Below are 12,586 nucleotides of genomic sequence, written 5' to 3'. Positions count from 1 at the left end.
TGCATTTGTGAGTGTACACGGGTCTATAAGTTTATGAGGAGTTTGACATTTACACAGAAAGTCGACCCCTAAAAATGGGGTTCTTCGACTAAAGACTTTGGATTTCTGAAGACTTTCTGAAGACTTTGAAAGTGAAGAAATTGGTGTAATCCTGAAGACTTGGTATTCATTCGAGGAACATGAAGCATGAAGATTTTTGTTTTCTTAGTTTCATTGTCCCTTTCTTGAGTTGTAGGAAACACTTTACTGTTAAAGGGGGTCGAGGAAATACTAAGGAAAAATTTCCAAGTGATGCTCAACTCAAATCCTACACCTACCAATCCCTTCGAGTGAAGCCATTGGAAATCTCATACAGTTCAGTCAATTTCTTCAGTGACAGAGACGAAGTTCTTCTGGTCTCTGAGGAATTTGTTCTGACTGAGGAGTTAGGAATTCACCAGTGCGGATTTCCTACACAGTGAGCAACATGATAGCCCTGAGGAATTTGATACTCAAAATTCCGACTGTTGTTGTGCTATGCGCCAGCTGTCCCAAAATATCTACCCGCCTAATGGTCATATCATTGAACGGAATTTATATCTTATGATGTCGTGCTGCTCCCTAGGCTATAAATAGCCGCCCCCTACAACCGCTAGCTGGTTGGCTGCTCCGAGAGAAACTGACACTTGTCATTTGAGAGCATCCCATCCTCCGAGGACTTTGAGCGAAAATCATCAAGTGAGGAAAACCCAAACCCAAACACCTACAAATCCAAAGTGATTGAGCATCACTGAAGAGATTGATCCTGCGTGGATCCGATGCTTGTTCCCTTGTAAGACTATGCATCTTCCAGACGGTTAGGCATCATGGCCTAGAGCATCCAAGAGGAAATTGTGGATCACCGAGTGACCGAGTCTGTGAAGGTTTGGAAGTCACCTGAAGACTTACCACGAGTAATTGGGTGAGGTCTGTGTGACCTTAGATCAAGGGAAATACGGTGAGGACTAAGTGTCCTGAGCTGCATGTTCAGGACTGGGTGTCCGGGACTATGTGTCCTCAGGTTTAAATACCTAGCCGCCCTAACCAAACGTACAACTGTCACAGCAGTTGGAACTGGTCTACCAAATCATTGTCTTCATCGAGCTAACTGGTTCCATTTCCTCAACCCTTCCATTTCCTCGTTTCTGTGTTGTGTGCTTGTTCATATCTATTTGAAGACTTTGACTAAAGACTTTCTCTATTTCCTCAGCTCAAATTTCTTCAGTCTGTTTGTCTTCATTCTGTTTATCCTATGATTACGCTTTATGTACTCTATTCTTGTTTTCATTTCATCATGAAGACCATGTTCATGCTCTGTTATGTTTACTTCTGAGTACTTATTCCGCTGCAAGTAGTTCTTCACTCAGGAATTTCCTCACCCGCAAATTCCTCAGTCAAGAATTCATAAAAATCGCCTATTCACCCCCCCTCTAGTCGATATAACGCACTTTTAATTGGTATCAGAGCAAGGTACTCCCTTGTTCTGTGTGATTTTGGCTTAACCGCTTGGAGTTTTAGTTATGTCGACCGCAGGTATGATCAAGGTTTCTGCTGGGTGTCCTACCTTCGATGGGACAGACTACCCCTACTGGAAGAATAAGATCTTGAGGCAATTGACAATGATCTCTGGTACGTTGTGGAAAATGGAGTTCCCTTTGTCACTCCTACCATCAACGCTGCTGATGTGAAGAGATTCAATCAACTCGACTCTCAAGCGAAGAACATCATATGTGGCCATCTGAGAAAAGGGCAGTATGGCATAGTGAGTGCTTTGGAGACAGCAAAGCTTATCTGGGACAGGTTGTCCAAGGTCAATGAGGGAGTCTCAACATAGCGTGACTCTCGAGTTGACGTTCTTCGCAATCTCTTCGACTGCTTCAAAAGACTCGACAATGAAAATGTTCAGCAAACCTTCGATCGCCCTACTGACATCTCAAATGAGCTTCAAGCACTTGGTGCCACTGATATAACCGACCATGAGGTGGTAAAGAAATTGTTGAGATCACTTGATTCCTCATTTGATACCTTGGCATTGATGATACAAGAACGTGGAGACTATAAGTCACTTGATCCTGCTGATATCCTCGAGAGACTAAATACTCATGGGTTCCAGCTTGCTGAGAAGAGAGATCTCTATGGACCAAGTTATGGTAGATCACGGGCTCTTAAGGCCAAGGCAGTGTCTGAATCTGAAGGTGAAGATTCTGGCAGCAACCTTGGTGACCATGAAGAACTGAGCCAGGAGCTAGCAATGCTCGTGAGGAAGTTCCAGAAGTTCTCAGGACATGGTCGCTTTGGTAAATCCTCAAGAAGTGGTGACTTGAGATCAGATTCCTCATCCTATGATTACAAGAAGAGACTCTGTCACAAATGCAAGAAACCCGGACACTACATTCAAGATTTTCCTCATCAGAAAAAGGAATCAAAGAATAAGAAGTACAAGGATTACAGTTTTGATGATTCAAAGAAGAAGAAGAAATCTTCAAGGTCCTCATCTCACAAGAAGAGCAGCTCCAAGAAGGCTCGGAAATTCATTGGCAAGGAAATTGACTCTGAGGCTGAATCTGAGGAAAATGAGGAAGAGGAGGAATCTGAGGAGTCAGACTCTGGTGTGGCGAGCCTAGCCCTCGCTACCATGTTCATTAGCAAGTCCATCTTCAACTTTTAAGAAAAGGACCTCTCCAACACAACTTATGACGGCGATGAGGACTACGCTCCCACCTATTGCTTCATAGCAAAAGGCTCAAAGGTACTCAAATATCCCTCCTCCGAATCTAGTAAGGATGAATATGATGAAAACCTCAAACCCAGCTATTCTAAACTTGCTAAGATTGCTGTGAAACTGCAAAAGGCTCTGGAAAAGGTTCAAAACATGCTAGATAAAAGCAATGATATGTTGGGAGAGGAAATGGATCGCACTAAAATTTTGACTGAAAATCTCCAGAGACTTCAGTCCAAGTTTCACAATCTTCAAGGTCATCATAACACTCTCCTATCTGATCATGAGAAGGTTTCTTATGAATTTGTTCAAAGAAAGCAAGATCTTGAGCAATTAAGAGTGAGTTATGAGGATCTTCAGAAGGAGTGTGATTCATTACTTGCCCAACAGATCAGTGCTACTCAGGATGAATTTGTTCCTCCATGTTCGAAGTGCATTGAACGTGAAACTGCTAATTCTTCACCTGAATGCTCAAATACTTCCATTGCTGAAAATTCTTCAACTGCCTCTGCTATCACTAATTCCTTATCTGAGGACATTGCTAGTATCATTGATGATGCAGGGCTGAAGGAATTGTATATGACAGCCATGTACAAAAGTCTCAAAGGGCATCAGGCTCTTTGTGACGTGCTTAAAAAGAAGATCCTCAATAGGAAACCTAGGAAAGAGGGTATTGCCTTTCAGTGGAAACTTAATGTTGATGGGACCTACTGGAAACCTGAGCAGTATCCCAAAACCTCATGGGTTGCTGAAAGGGACCTTCAGTGGATCCATCTACTTTATCTGGCTTTACATGTGAATCTTCATATTCTTCTGATGAGTCAATTGACTCCAACTATAAACTGTTCAAAAATTAGAATGGTGAAGTATTTGCTAGATATGTTGGCACTAACTGCAGAAATGGCTCTCCTATGAAGAAAATCTGGGTTCCCAAAAGGTGCCTTGAAAATCTTCAGGTGAATGTCATCATGACACCACCTGTGAAAAATAGGAACCCCAGATCAAAATCTTCATATGGAACAAATTCTTCATATGGATCCAAGTCCTCATACGGACCAAACTCCTCACGTGGATCAAATTCCTCAAAAGGATCAAAGTCCTCATATGAACATCATCGTGCTAACCCGTCTGTTCCGCAGGGAAGATCTAAGGATTATGGGTATGTGCATTATTCTTCAAATCATTATGTTCATAAGTCCTCGAAGAATTTCTCTTCTTACTCTTATGCTTACCCTAATCCCTCCTATGTGAAACGAAGTGGATCGGCATCTATGCCACCTTTCTCTTATGGAGCTCGCAGAATGATGAACTCTTTGCCACCCCTTCAGATGTGGGTGGTGAAGAAAAAGAATTAATCTCTTATGCAGGGTCAGGTCTCCAGACGAACTTAATCGCTTGAAGAATTTGCTGGAGACCTGAATATGCTTGAAAGGACGCAAGCTAATCATGAAGAAATGAATTTTCATTTCTCACATCCTCATACTGCTTTAGCTGTTCTATTGGTTGATGAAATTGATCTAATGAAATTGATACCATATTCTTCACTGATGAAGTATATGAGTTCGTAAGTTGCACTAATTCATCTACAGGATGATCAACCCAAAGCCACTGAGTGGGCCCTCGATAGTGGATGTACAAATCACATGACTAGTGACAGGAGCTTATTGATAGACTCTGCTTTATCTCCATCACATCTAAAGCATATCACCTATGCTGACAAAGGAAAAAGCAAGGTATTGGGTCTAGGTAAGGTTGCAATCTCAAAGTATCGACACATGGACAAAGTCATGCTTGTCGAGTCCTTGGGGTTCAACCTCATGTCTGTCTCAATGCTTTGTGATCATGATATGGTTGTTGTCTTTGGCAAGTATCGTTGTGTTGTGATCATGGAAGCTGACAATTCCAAAGTCTTCAAAGGTTTTTGGAGAGGAGATTTGTATATTGTTGATTTCTCTATAGGACCACAACCTGCTACATGTCTACTTGCAAAAGCTTCAAAAGGCTGGCTATGGCATTGATGACTTGGTCATGCTGGCATGAGCAATCTACACATGCTCGCAAAGAAGAAGCATGTCATTGGCATTGAGAATGTCAAATTCCTCAAGGATCACTTATGCGGAGCCTGTGAAGCTAGAAAGATGAACAAGGCCAAGCATCCAGCAAAGACTATCATGACTACTACACGACCATTTGAATTGCTTCACATGGATCTCTTTAGCCCTACTCACTATGCCACATTCACAATTGTTGCATCCTTATATGGCTTTGTCATTGTTGATGATTATTCTCGATATACATGGGTGCATATCATCACTTACAAAACTGAAGTGCAGGAAGTCTTCAAACGATTTCCTCGAGGGCTTCAACCAACTTTGGTGTGAAGATCAAGCACATCAGAAGTGATAATGGAACTGAGTTCAAGAATACTGGTCTTGATGACTATCTTGATGAACTAGGTATTACTCATGAGTTATCTGCTCCTCATACTCCTCAGCAATGAGTACAAGACGCCTCCTCGCTTCTGTCCTGAGGCAATTGATACTGTGTGCCACATCATCAACAGGGTATATCTTCACAAATTCTTCAAGAAAACTGCATATGAACTTTTCACTGACAAGAAACCCAATGTGAGTTATTTCAAAGTCTTCAGTGCTAAATGTTGGATTAGAGATCTCATCACAGTTCTAAATTTGCACCGAAAGCACATGAAGGTTTTATGCTCGGTTATGGTAAGGACTCACACACCTACAGAGTCTTCGACACCTATCACCACAAGGTTGTTGAAACTGTAGATGTGCGGTTCGATGAGACTAATGGCTCGAAAAGAGAGCACCTACCTCCTGTGACAGATGAAATACCTCCTAAGGAATCTATTAAGTTCAAGGCTACTAAGGATGTCATTCCTACCGAAGAATCTGCCGAAGAAGTCATTCCAGAACATGAACAACGCATACTGATGCACCTGAGGAAAATGGGGCTGAAGAAAATGCTGGTCAAATTCCTCAACGACAACCCTCTCATCCTCGCGTTGCAAATGAAGTGCAAATTGATAAAATCATCAGCGACATCAACATTCCAGGTCCTCTCACACGCTCAAGAGCTTCACATTTATCTAACTTTTGTGGGCACTTTGCTTTCGTCTCTATCATAGAGCCCACTAAGGTAGATGAAGCATTTCTGGAGCCTGAGTGGATTCAAGCTATGCAAGAGGAACTACATCAATTTGAGATCAACAACGTCTGGGAAATGGTCAAACGTCCAGATCATCGCAAGCACAATATCATCGGCACAAAGTGGATCTACCACAACAAGCAAGATGAAAATGGCCTTGTGGTGAGCAATAAGGCATGACTTGTAGCTCAAGGCTACACACAGGTTGAAGGAATTGATTTCGATAAAACTTTTGCACCTGTTGCTAGACTTGAGGCTATTTGCATATTACTTGCTTATGCTAACCATCATGATATCATCTTACATCAAATGGATGTGAAAAGTGCATTCCTCAATGGTAAGCTTGAGGAAGAAGTATATGTTGCTCAACCCCCAGGTTTTGAAGATCCAAAGCATCATGACAAAGTCTTCAGACTCAATAAGGCCCTCTATGGCCTCAAGCAGGCCCCTCGGGTGTGGTATGATACTTTGAAGGAATTACTCATGAAGAAAGGCTTCAAACCCGGTTCACCTGACCCAACTCTTTTCACTAAATCTTATGATGGTGAATTGTTTGTGTGCCAAATTTATGTTGATGATATCATTTTCGGCTGTACTGACCAACGTTACAGTGATGAATTTGCCTATATGATGAGTGAAGAATATCAAATGTCTATGATGGGAGAATTGAAATTCTTCTTAGATCTTCAGATTCATCAACAGCGCAATGGCATATTCATATCTCAGGAGAAATACCTCAAGGATGTACTGAGGAAATTCGGCATGCAAGATTGCAAAGGAGTCAAAATCCCTATGCCCACAAATGGCCATCTATGCACTAATGAAAATGGTATTGACTCCAATCAAAAGTTATACCACTCCATGATTGGTTCTTTATTGTACTTATGTGCATCTAGGATAGATATTATGCTTAGTGTTTGCATGTGTTCCCGATTCCAAGATACACCGAAGGAATCACACCATAAGGCTGTGAAGCATATTCTTCGATATCTAGCTCACACACCAACACTTGGATTATGGTACCCCAAGGGCTTGGCTTTTGATCTCATTGGATTTTCAGACTCTGACTATGCTGGTGATCGTGTGGACCGCAAGTCAATATCTAGCACATGCCATTTCCTCGGACGATCTTTGGTCTGTTGGTCCCCGAAGAAACAAAACTGTGTATCACTGTCTACTGCTGAAGCTGAGTACATTGCTACTGGTTCTTGCTGTGCTCAACTGCTATGGATGAAGCAAACTCTCAAGGACTATGGCGTCAACGTGAAGAATGTGCCACTCTACTGTGACAATGAGAGTGCCATCAAGATTGCTCATAACCCAGTTCAGCACTCGAAGACAAAGCACATTCAGATTCATCATCATTTTCTTCGTGATCATGTATTGAAGGGTGACATCTCTATTGAGCATGTGAAGACTGAAGAATAGCTAGCCGATATCTTCACTAAGCCCTTGGATGAGAAGAGATTTATCAAGTTGCGGTGTGAGCTAAATATCTTAGAATCTTCAAATGTTCTTTGAAAAGGACACACATCCTAACACTTATGCAAAAATTGATGACTCAGATGTGCAACACATGAAGAAACATTTTTCTTCAATCAATGAAGACTAACACTCTAAGTGTGAAGAAATTAACGAATAATTTGATTCTCAGAACCCTACGACAATTGTACGCGGTGTCTGGAATCATCATTCTTATACGGTGGGTCACGCCACCACCAAAAGTTGAAAATCTTCAATTTGAGTTTTTCCTCAGTTTTGAAATTCCTCAGTTGTTTTTCAACTTGCATTGTCTTCTCTCTTTCCATCGTTCTTATTCATTGGCTATATATATATACATATATATATATATGAGTTTATGTCCTCTCCAGCATTCACTTATTGCTAATTCTTCAAGTTGCTTGTTCTGCTAAGTGAATGTGATCGGACCCTTCCCCATCTATGCTAATCTCAACCCAGTCTATTCACAAATTCTTCATGTGCATTCTATTTGAAACTCGTTCAAAATCTTCACTATGTCCTTGTCAGCTGAGGAAATTGCGAACGGAATTTTAGAACTTATCTTATCTGAATTTTCGGCTTTTGCCGCTCAAACCGTTACACATTCCACAATAATACGTATCCTATTCACCCACGATCACACACAATCATCACCTCTCAGTACGTGGGTGACACATGTCACACGAATGAGAAGGGTCAGGGGCACGTTCGTCCAATTTCCTCGGGCGGGCAGTTTTTCACTTCGGCTATAAATACCCCTCTCCCTTCCTCACTTTGTTTTTACTCCGCTCGACCTCACTCCCTCACTCAAGCTCTCGAACCCTAGCGCCGCCGCTACTTCCATCGTCGCCAGTGAGGAAGAGCTTCACTGCCTCGACCTCATCGCCGTCGTACTCACGCCGGCCGCGGATTTCTTCACTTCGCTGGCGCCGTAGCTGTCTTCCTCAGCCAAGTTAGGGCGTGGAAGATCTGAACCGATGAGCTTCAAATCTACACCTCACAGTTGTCGTGTTCTTCGTCCAGGGTAATTAAAAGTTACTTTTACTGCCCTCTTTGATTCAAATGTTCTCTACAAAATCTTCAAAAGGTGTTTATTCTTCAAGTCTTCACACACTGGACACCTCCCATAACATCTGTTCTTGATCTGTTTCTCTAAGAAAAAGAAAATTCTTCAAGATTCCTCAATTGTGTGGATTTTTCAATCTGTACAACTCTAGAACCTAAGTCAAAGAACGCTTAGTAAAATTCTTCAAGACTCAACTGGTCAAATTCCTCAAACTTGTTCTTATTGAAAAACCTTCTCAGAACGCATATGACCTCTCCAAATTCCTCGCAACTATACTCTGTTCACAAGTACACATGTCCGCTGCTGAATCCCTAGGTTCTCATCAACTTAACTCATTTGCAGCGTTCCTCGAAGAAAAGTTGCACACCTCTTCAGAGAATTCCATTGCTCAAATTCCTCGGCTGAAGAAAATGGCAGGTGGAAAGAAACCTCAGGAGGGAGGCAAGAGACTGGAGGTCCACACTACGTTTGAAATCCCTAAGGATATCTATGAGGATTATTGCACTCCTGATGAGGCCAAACATGGCAAGGAGGACAAAAATCAGCGCAAGCTGCGCATACAAAGGATAGAGAGGAGATGGGCACGGGAATGGAGGCAGTACAGATATGTTACTCCCAAGTATATGAAGAAATTCGCTCTTAATCCTCCATGCCCAAGACCTCCATTGGCACCTGGCCAAGAAGCTGATCCCACTAGCCTCAAGCGTGGGAGGACTATCCTGATGAATGGGCCAAGCGCCAGGCCAAGCTAGCCAAAGTAGCTAAGGAAGCAGTGAGGAAATTTAATGAAGAGTCTGCTGCTGCTGCTGCCACTGCTGAGGCCTATGCTAGCAAGCCGAAGAAGTCCATGCCTAAGAAGCCCGCACATAAGCCCAGTGCTCCTTCTTCAATGCCCTCACGGCCAAGCTCCTCAGCAATGCCCTCATGGCCAACTTATGTTAAGCCCTCACGGCCAATTCCTCAAGCCGCACCAGCTCCTTCAAAATCCTTAGCTCCTCCTTCCAAGTCCTCAGCACCTGTGCATCTCGCCATGTGCCAAAGGACAACAGTGACCTCTATTGCCTTAGGAGCTTTTGCTAATTCTTCAGTTGCACCAAATTCATCAACTGGCCCCTCTCTGCTGAAGACAAAGGCCACTGCTGGACGAGGCTCTCGACCAAGTCCTCACAAGAAGCAAGTCGCCTTTCAAGTACCATCCAAATATGATGAAGCTCATGATGAAGAACTCACTGAAATCATCAGAGATAGGCAACACAGGCCGCTAGAGCCAAAGGCAGCAATGTGCCATTGATGCTGGATCCAAAGTTGATCCTAGATTTCATTGACTTGTGGCACAAGGACCCCAACACACCTCTTCCTAAGCTGAACCTCACTCCTGGTCAAAGTCATGTGCTGACTCACTTCATCGATGAAGAAAAATGGAAATTTGAACAAGGAAGGAGGGTGAAGAAAGCGCAATACATGAAAGAGCGCTTTTTGAAGCAAAATGTTCTGAAGCTTTCACCTGAAGAACTTGTTGCTTTTCAATCACAGATCAAGAAACTAAGTGATGAATTTGATCGCTACTATGCTGACTCGCTTGGAGCCAAAGTCAGATTTGTAAAGATAACTGAAAAGTTCACTTCCAATGTTGCAGCCCCAACGCAACAAGAAAATCCTCAGGCTGAAGCATCTGCTCAGCCTACTGAAGAAAATGCCAGCACCACTAATGATACTCAGGCTGCTGAAGAAAATGCTAGTACCAGGGCTGATGACTGCATTCCAGTCGCTGATGAAACTGCTAGGACAACCACTAGTGTTGCGCCTGAAGAAATTGCCAGGCCAGCTAAAGCATCAACCACTATGCCTGAAGAAACTGCTTATACCAGGGCAACTGCATCAGTTGTGCCTGAAGAAACAGAACCAATTTCCTATGCTCCTCCTGCACCTGCACCAAGTCAAATTCTTCCTTCTCATCATAAGCTAAGAAGACCAAGGCTGCGGAGCATGCAGCTGTGAAGAAAAGGAAAGCATCAACTTCATCAGACTCTTTAGCTCCAAAGAAGATGAATAAATTGACCAGCTCGTTTGAAAATCCTATTGATGATGTTCCAGTCTCAAGAATGCCATCAAAGGAACTCGTTCCTTTTGATGAAGAATACATGATCCCAAGCAGATCCGATGCAGACATTCCTTCTGCTGCTTCCTCAGAGCAGTTGGATGAAGAAATTGAAGTGGATGCAATCCCTTCAACCCCACTTGTTTCATCACCCATGCCTTAGTTTACTGTTGAAGAGGCCGGCGTTGAAGAAATGAGTGGAGAAGATGAGGATGTGGACATTGGGTGCACAACGCCAGTTCTGAATGATGGCTTTTGGGAAAGTCGGCACCCCAATTCTCCGTTGTTCACTCCTCTGCAACAAATTCCTCAGTCCCAAATGACTACTGAAGTTCAAATGGGTTCTCAAGAACCACACCCCACTTCGTCCATCCATGAAGAGATTCCAGCCACTAGCGCTGACAACATTGCTGCTGAAGAATTGAAGTCACAGGCTGCCACTGAAGAAGAAACTGAACTTCCTCAGCCTGAGGAACCTGAGATCAAGATCCATGAGGTTGTGATGCAATTGACTGACACTCCTCACCCCAAGCCAAAGGATCCCTTCCCGAAGAAGAGGAAATTCAAGGTTGATGACTTCTTCAGCGAGCATGTGTTCTTCACAAACAATAACCCTTATGACTCTGCTCGTCTTAGAAGGAAGCGCTTTTGGACTGCCAGCCAAGCAAACTTTTATTCTTCACTGCTTGTCAACAAGGACAAAGTCTTCGACCATGAGCATATTCCTCACGTGGACATAGAATCACTACCTTGCTTCACCCCCAGTCCTTAGTGTGCTTCATGATGCAGGACTGCTCAACTTTTGCATGGATATTTGCGATTGGAGTGAAGAGCTCATTCTTCAATTCTATGCAAATCTGCATATCACAGGCGATGCTGACGATGTGAACTCTTGGGTTTTGGACTGATGACAAAAAACACACATTTCAAAGCACCGGCCTCTGAATTGCTTCATGCCCTGCCTGTCAGTCCTCCCCTTGAAGGCGCTCGTTGCATCTATCATGAACCTGAACTCACTACCCATTACATGCAAGTGCTAATGAAGCCTCTAAAGCCAGGTCAAGCTCCAAGGACCAAATTCCTCTTGAAGGAATTGTTGTTTGTGCCTAGAACTGTCTATCGCATTCTGACGAAGACATTGAGTCCAATCAAACTCCACGATTCAAATGATGAAGAAGTTGTTGGCATGATGAAGAATCTGCTATTCAATATCATACATGGCATTCCTATCAACTACCATGATTTCTTCATGATGACTCTGGCAAATGTTGCCCTCTCTCCGTTTGAGTTGAAGCCTTACGCTCCCTGGATTATGAGATTCCTCATAACAAGGTCTTCACTCAACTACAAGGCTGATTTTCAGAATTATGTCAATTACCTGCCCCCAATAGAAGTCCTCAAGCGGACATTCTCCTCATCTGATGAAAAAGGCAAGGCTACTTCTATTATTGATGAAGGCATTCGTCCATTGGATGGTCAGTTTTGCAAAGTTGCATCTTACTCCACCAATGATGATTCTGTTACTCATGATTCTACCGTAATGCATCAAGGCCAAATCCTCAAGCAATAGCTCCCCGGGTGATGACTGATCGTGAGCTTCTTCTTAGTCTTCACAAGAAGGTGGATCGAAACCACAAATGGATTAAGCGTCAGTTTGGTTCTATTCTTCACAACATGACTGCTACACACAGTGCAGTGAAGAAAAACCATTACTACCTCCATGAAGTCTTCGGTCACACCTGGGCTATTTTGACACATCTGTATGGTGAAGATGATCTGAAGAAAATGGGTTTCAAGCAGGACTTTGAATGGTCTCAGCCACCACCGGCGAAGAAATTCAAGAAGACTAAAGTTCCTTCCTTGGTGGCCAGCTCATATTCTTCGTCACATGAAACCGATGAGCATGAAGACTTGGAGGACACTGCGGTAGGCCCTACAACAACAAATGATCCCAACAACGCTGGCGCTCCTCCATCATCTTGATATTCTTCAGGGGCGTTAGTCCTGATTTTTC

The sequence above is a fragment of the Triticum urartu genome, chromosome 6A (assembly GCF_056163025.1).
Source record: "Triticum urartu cultivar PI428250 chromosome 6A, HENAU_Tu73, whole genome shotgun sequence".
Classification (NCBI taxonomy): domain Eukaryota; kingdom Viridiplantae; phylum Streptophyta; class Magnoliopsida; order Poales; family Poaceae; genus Triticum; species Triticum urartu.
This window is presented reverse-complemented; position numbering follows the sequence as displayed.